Source organism: Choristoneura fumiferana, chromosome Z, assembly GCF_025370935.1.
Source record: "Choristoneura fumiferana chromosome Z, NRCan_CFum_1, whole genome shotgun sequence".
Classification (NCBI taxonomy): domain Eukaryota; kingdom Metazoa; phylum Arthropoda; class Insecta; order Lepidoptera; family Tortricidae; genus Choristoneura; species Choristoneura fumiferana.
The window spans coordinates 31743607-31751162 of record NC_133472.1 but is presented as its reverse complement, the minus strand read 5'-3'; the positions used below and the strand labels follow the sequence as shown (position 1 = coordinate 31751162).

The following is a 7556-nucleotide window of genomic DNA, read 5'->3' as shown; positions in this document are numbered from 1 at the left end:
TGCCTGCGATTCTGAGCAAACTACTTTCTGGTTTTCAGTTATTTATTTAACACCTAGATTTTGTTTCAACCTTTTACTAGATTATCTTTTGCAATACAGCATAGCAGTATCAAAGAAGAATATTCAATTATTTTTAGTAATTTAGTAAGTAGTTGTATTGATAAGGTGAATGAACTGACTTCTTACCTGTAATTTGTCATCCTCATCTTTTTGATTTCTGTATCGGTACTCTTCTGACTGGTTAAGGTTATCAGGCTCAGACTTAGGCTGCTTCAAATCTTGTGGCCTCCGAAAACTACTATTCTGCTTATCAAGTGCCAATAAAGTGTTAGCCGCCTCGTATTTATCTTCAAAGGTGATGCCTGCCTTTTCTGCAAGGGTCTCTAAACACTGGAGCGGCCTTTTTGGTGGCTTCTGTGGTCCCTTAGACTTGTCCTGCCCAGGAGACTGTTTCGGGACAGTCCTAGTTATCGTGATACTGTTTTTGAGGTCATCTTTTTTGTCATTCTTAGGCTCTAATGTGAAGTAATTCTTAGGGTAGTTGGCGTCTTTGTCTTTGTCACCATTAAGTGTCCCGTTCTCTATAAGAGTGATGGTGGTGGAGTTGGCTACTTTTATTGTCTTGTCTTTGTCTTCTTTGGGCTGCAGCTGGTGTGGGGGGTGCGCGGGCGGGGGCGGAAGCAGCTGCGCCGGCACATGCTGCGTCACTGACGGGCTCGCATTCTGAGCTTCCAAACCTACAACAGGCTTCTCGCTTTTTGAAGCCTGGAAACCAGGCCCTGGAACTTGCTCTTTATCCTGATCTTTCTTCTTTTGAATGTTGTCTAGTATCTCAGATCTGAAAATATGGTTTTGGTCATTGAAATATTTCTGAGCAAGTCTTAAATGTATTGAATCATTGACTCCAAATTAAAAGATGATAATTCCAAAATGTTAACCAATTCTCAAGCCCCTTCCTGAAGAGCTTATAACAATATAAAAATACTTTCAATATTAGGACATCCTTGTTAGGTTAGGCCAAAAATTCCAAGCCAAAAACTATAGAATTTAACAGATACTTTAAAACTTCATATAAGCGTGCACTTCACTAAACAATATTTAATTGATTATTTGTATTAATTGTACCATCAAGGTTGGTTCCTCTTCGCCGTTTTAAAAGACAAAAGAGACATGAAAAGCATAATATTCAGCGAAAGCGGAAAAGTGAAGTGCCAGCGTTAAGGTGCCTGAAAATTGTAAAGAGCGATAAATTAAATAAATTATGCATAGATATAAAAACCTCATGTTAATTGCTTGGCACTGTTATGTGTGTACACAACACATTATAACTTTTATACTACACTAAAACAGAATGAAAAACCCAATAAATTTACGAACTTTTGAGTAGGTAAGTAAAATGTTACGAACTAAAGTAAATACTCAGGCTGGCTAGTGTATTCCATTCATTAAACAAATATTAAAAATAAAAATCAATCAAAATGTCAAAATTATATCTGTCACTGTCGGGTGGCACTCTTTCCCGGCCCTGATAATACCGACCCTGTTTTTTGTGTACACGCCCATAGAAACTGACGTGAGCTTCTATGAGCGTGTACACGAAAAACAGTGTCGGTATTTCCATCCTGGTATTATCCTGGCCGGGAAAGAGTGTCAGTCTCACTGTCAATCTTTTTTGTTTTTCAATTTGAGCTTTCTTTCGAACCAGCTAAGGCCATAAATCATACTGCCTGCATTTGTTGGAATGTAATCCAATTATACTATTTCCATTCCAACGAGCGAGCACGCATTAAACATACATAAAAACATGATTAGCGACATGTAAGCTTTTGGATTTAGAGCAACCGTAGTCAACTCAAGCCATGCCAAAGTAAAAAAGTTTCGGGCAACAAAATGTACCCCCTAGTACCTATAGTCTGGCTAAAGAAAGATGAACCTGCAAAAACGCAGCAAATTCCAAAACTTTGCAGATGGTATCACCACAGAATAAGTAATAGTACAAGTACAGAAGCTTCTCTGGCGTACAAAAGCGTTTTTTAGGCATAAGAATCGTGCCTATTTTATGCTTCTCTGTCTATCGCATGCCTATTGGAGTAATTATTAAAACGATATCTTGAACATAAAAAGGTTAAAACGAATATTTTTGAGAAAAAGTGAATTTTTAGGGCCACAATATTGTACGAGTTCCCCAGTTCTGAAAGGGATATTAGTATCAAAATATTTTGTCATGCCTACGCCTACTAATCTACAAATTCGATCGCCACATCTAAACACTCGTTTTTTTGTGATTGAACAAGCCTTCCTTCTTCTCTATCTGCTTGTTTTTGTTTGAATTTGCTTATGATGGTTAAACTAATCTGTGGCACACCACTTCTGATAGTTTCGCCCATGTTTCAGACGTAAATTTCCAAAAAACTCTATTTTAACACACAAAAGTACTAATTTCAAAAAGTCACAGAATAGATAATAGTTCAATCTCAAGTGTCTGTTTTCTTATACTCTTTGGTCTTCTTGCCCATGACATTTCAATATTGTTGCCACTCAAATAATAGCTGGGTTCAGCTTTCATTAGCCAAACTCTACTAATAGTTTGAGTTTCGATAGTAATAACTTGTAAACGGGAAAATGCATGTAGTGCAAAGCAAAATACATCATCATAGAACAGGGCACATTACAAAATAAAGAGTAGAGAAATTTTTCAAAAAAAAAATGCATTTTAATCGAAGCTTTCTGTGCACGGAAGTGTTCTGCCAAGTTCTGAAACTTATGTTGATAAAACTAAATAAAAGCTCGATAATTTTTTTGCGAATTTACTAAGCTTCCACACAGGTTAATTTAATAGGAAAATAACTAGGTACTACGGTCGCAAGACCTTAGATAAAATACATCCGGGTACTAAAGCGTTTTGTGGGTCTCTTACTGCTGTAAATAATGCGTTAACTGTAATTTTCAATAAATGTAGACATGATGGTATTTTTTTGTTCTATACACTGAAGAGCGTATCAGAATTCTTTCCATAAAACGTTATTTCGAAAGCGACACATCATTTTTGATCATCAATAAGTAAGTATACCTACTTTCGATTTAATTCTTTTATCCGCCGTGAAAAAAAAACGATGTATTACTTACTTACTAAATATAAAGAGCTACGCTTTTGCCATACAAAGAACTCGTTGAGTAGGAGTAGGAACATCGCTGCATCTCAGCATGTTGTATTTTGTAATAATAAAATGTTTTCCCAAATCCGATGAATATCAATAAAAATATTCTGTTGGGTTTCGAATAGAATGTTGTAGCTGTAGTTCACTGTAGGTATGTCAATTAGTAACTAGGCATGGATAGGTACTTTGCTTTCATTTTGTTTTTTGGAATTAAGATTTCAAGAAAACTTATTTTATGTACTATAAATAGAATTAATAATTAAAACCTAATTTAGCTCATTGCTTATAGTACTAATCTGTTATTTGGGTGTATATTTGAAGTAGAAAGGTACTGATTTCAGTCAACGGAGGATGCTAGACCTTAGACAGTGAAAGATTCATGCCTACATCTTTGCTAATTCAGCATTTGCAACGTAACTGTTGTCGTTATGTAACGTTATTATTAAAAGCTACCCCTAACCCTTAAGATGAAAAAACGAAAGGATCTTTTGAAAGGACAACATGCACCGGTACGGTACACATGCTGTAACGTAAGAAGTGAGACAAATATTCTTCGTTGGAGATAACGAATAATAAGTAAAGTCTATGTCTAAATGATAAGGCTCACGTCAATCTTTTAGATAACAATCCAGATTAAGGTACCTACCTTAATCTGGATTATTGCACCTCCAAGGAGTTGTAAAAAGAGGGTGTTCCATAGACTGATTCGTAGACTGATTCATTAATACGTACTACAGCAGAATAAGCAAACAATCTACAGCCTCTGCATGTATATCGTCACTACTTTGAAAAAAGCTGGTCAAAATCGATGATCTTTCCGAGTGAACTTAATGAACATTGGTTTAAGGGTCAAATTTGTTGACGTATTGATTTGAGATACGAGATTTTTTCAAAGTAGTGACGATATACCTATTGAATACCTATTGGCTTAAATTGGATACCTACTCATATTCGTAGTAATACCATGTCCCGGGTGACATTTATAGGTAGTGCCGCGAGAGTTTAAATTAATCATTACACACAGCTATAGGTAGTGCCACGAGAGTTGAAGTGAATAATTACACACACAGCTACAAAAATAACTGAAATTCTGACCTAATGAGGGCTATCGTTTTTTGTCTCACTAGATGGCGCACTGTTGCGTGAGGTTTTTAAGTATGGCTTTACGGGCGTGAAAACAAAGTTTAGATTAAAATCATATTTAATACACCTTAAAACCGTACCATAAAAATATCGAGCATGCCACAGTGTTGCATAGTCCCCGTTTTGTTCGGAAAAAAGGGAGGACAAAGGTTTCCGAAAGACAAAACTGTCTCAAAACACAGACATTCATTGCCCTGGAACGCATATTTGCCATAATTAATTTCAGATATTGCAAAATATTCACAAAATTATTCTAATTATAAATAAACCCGCGTAGCTCACCCAAAAACTATGAGATTTGACATTTCGGAGACCTCACGCTACACTAGCGCCTCTAGTGGCGAATTCATACGCGATAGCCCTCATTACATGATTGCACACACAGCTACAACATGTCATGTAGTAACAGCAGGATTTTGACATTTTCTAATTCATTTCATTCATTCTCCTTTTGTGACTTCAGTTCTTTTTGTACCTATACGTATCTAACAACATCACTGTAGGTAGCCAATAGTGACATCTAATGATTTAGAGAGATCATCATAATCATCATCCCAGCCTATATACGTCCCACTAATGGGCACAGACCTCCTCTCAGAACAAGAGGGCTTGGACCATAGTTCCCACGCGGGCCCAGTGCTGATTGGGAACTTCGCACGCACCATTGAATCGCTTCGCAGGTTTTTGCAGGTTTCCTCACGATGTTTTCCTTCACCGCAAAGCTCGTGGTAAATTTCAAATGTAATTCCGCACATGAATTTCGAAAAACTCAGAGGTGCGAGCCGGGGTTCGAACCCACGACCCTCTGCTTGAGAGGCTATAGGTCAAACCACTAGGCCACCACGGCATTAAATGTAATATTAATATAAGTATTTATTAAATCCTAGTGCTATTGAAACCCAACTTGATCTACCTACCTAACTTTACTGTTTTATACCTGGCTGCTTTCGAAACGTCTGACAATAGTTAGGTAGGTAGGTTAGTAAGTACCAACAGAGTTGAAATAAATCAAGAATTTTGTGAAGTACGAAAGTGTACAGTGCCTACAATTTCAATTTTAATTCATATTCTTATATTCAAGATGTACCTGCACTCCACCTAAACCTGTAGAGTTCTAGGCAACATTGCAACACGGTAATTTAAGATGGTAAAAGAAAAACTTAGGGGTGTGCAGAGGTGTGTGAAACAGCATGCATGTAAGCGAGGACGAGAATGGCTTCCTACGTGTCTTGTGGTTGAGGGTCAATACTCGGTAATTACTATACATAAATATACCTACTTAATTATGCAAACACCATATGGGCATGAAGCCATCGTAATAAAATAATATTATAAAATTGTAACAGTAGAGATAACTATGGATTTTTCTCCTGTATCATTTAAATAAGGTGTCATAACTGTAAAAAATCAGTCAAGGATCCTTCAAGATTAGAAATAGCTCAAGGCAGGTAAGTAGTATAAATTTGCCTGCTAATTCGTCTAGCCAGGTTTTATTTTACGGATTACGACATGCTTAAAAAATAGGTTAACATAATCTTGTAGTTTTTAATTCGAGATATCTACCTTCCAACCAAGGTCTCGTTTTATCTATTGATTATTTTTTTAATGTAACAAAGAAATTCATCTTTCACAATCAGCCCAATTTGATCTAAACAGTACAGTAGGTACACTTACAGTGAAATTGAATGTGTTTTCATAACTACAATACAAAGGCCCTTCTGAGGAGGGAATCTATTCAAAGTTCAAGAGACTGATAAATAGTAAAATTAATATCTCATCAAATATAGAAAAGTAAATAAACATGCAGTTAGGTCTTTAATCTATTTATTATCCATGTTTCACAAAATACCCAAAAAAGATTATTCTTATATATCTAGGTTACAATTAAAACATGATGCACCCGTTTCCTCACCTTTGCAGTTATTCGCTAGAGGAACCATTCGTTATTAGTTAGTAAGGCAAGCTATATTTGTTAGGGGGATAGACATAAATAAAATAATAATAAAGAAAGGAAGGAGCGACCCATCTAACATAATTTCACAAGGGGACGCAAAAAAATAATGAAAACGTGCAAGCGAGAAGGCTTTCTAGGGCCTATACTGGTGTCAGAAAGAGAGCATCAGCACAAGGGGAGTCGGAGCGCGAACCGGTTCTGCATGTGTGCAGACAGACGGCGTCTCCCTCCCCTCGCTGCCACCATCGAGGCGAGGGCCTCACTTTGTCAGCTTTTCCCCGAAGCGTTGCAATAATAATACCGACTAAGTCCCCTTTAAAATACCACCACTGCACCCTTATATTTTAACTCGCTTAAGGTGAACAAACGGATATGGAAACATGTCAAACATCAAACAAAACAGGATTAAGACGGTTTCGTCCTTTCTCCTTCACTCATTATGTCAGTCCAGTCACACTTGGTTTGCCAATGTTGTTATTACTATTCATGATCCACTTGTGTGGATGACAAATAGTACCACACGCGACGCACCCACACCAATCCGCAATCATAAAATAAAAAATAACATAAAATACCTTTTGGTGTAAAAACCATAAGAACAACGTTCCATCGTTTCAAAATAAAGGGTTAACTGAAACGTAAGCGCCGTCCCATGCGGCAATGATTAAAAGAAAAAAACAAACAAAAAGGTAAGGATTGAGACATTCGCACGGGTGAAAGTAAACACAACACTTATTATCGACGAAAACGACATACAAACACACTTTATCGATAGTCTGGTGCCCGTCTCATTGCAACAATAACCTTCTTTTCGAGTGACGAAACACAACTGCGCGCGCTCGCAGTACCGGTGCGCCTCCGCTTTTCCCCGCTCCTCCTCTCACCGCCGCACCAAGCCGCACCGCTCACCCGTTGCCAATAGAACGCCTGCTGCAAAGCCAGCCCGCTGATTGGTCGGTTCATTTTACGACCGTTCCACAAACAAAACCGGTTACTAAGATCAGCACGAAAGGGCGCGAGGGACGAAATTAGAGTTCGCGCGATTATTATTGCTACTATTTCTATCCCATTCCAACGTGGGTGCTTAAAAGAGACGGAGATACTAAAATATTAGTTCTATAACACCATGGAGCGGAACCTTCCTTCTGTCTGCCGTGGAATTTCAATTTGGTTTCGATGTAATATAATAAAACTGCCCTTTTTACAATACAAACGAGAGCCATAAAAAAACGTCACGTGTTGAATATCATATTCATATAACACAGTCTAAAGAATTTAGCTCAACCTATAATAGTCTAACA

At 37.5% G+C, this 7556-nt stretch overlaps 1 pseudogene; it reads right to left on the bottom strand.

Annotated features, from left to right (window-relative positions):
• LOC141434394 (uncharacterized) overlaps positions 1-7126 on the bottom strand; it is a 21029-nt pseudogene extending 13903 nt beyond the window's left edge.
• Positions 7127-7556: the final 430 nt, after the last annotated feature.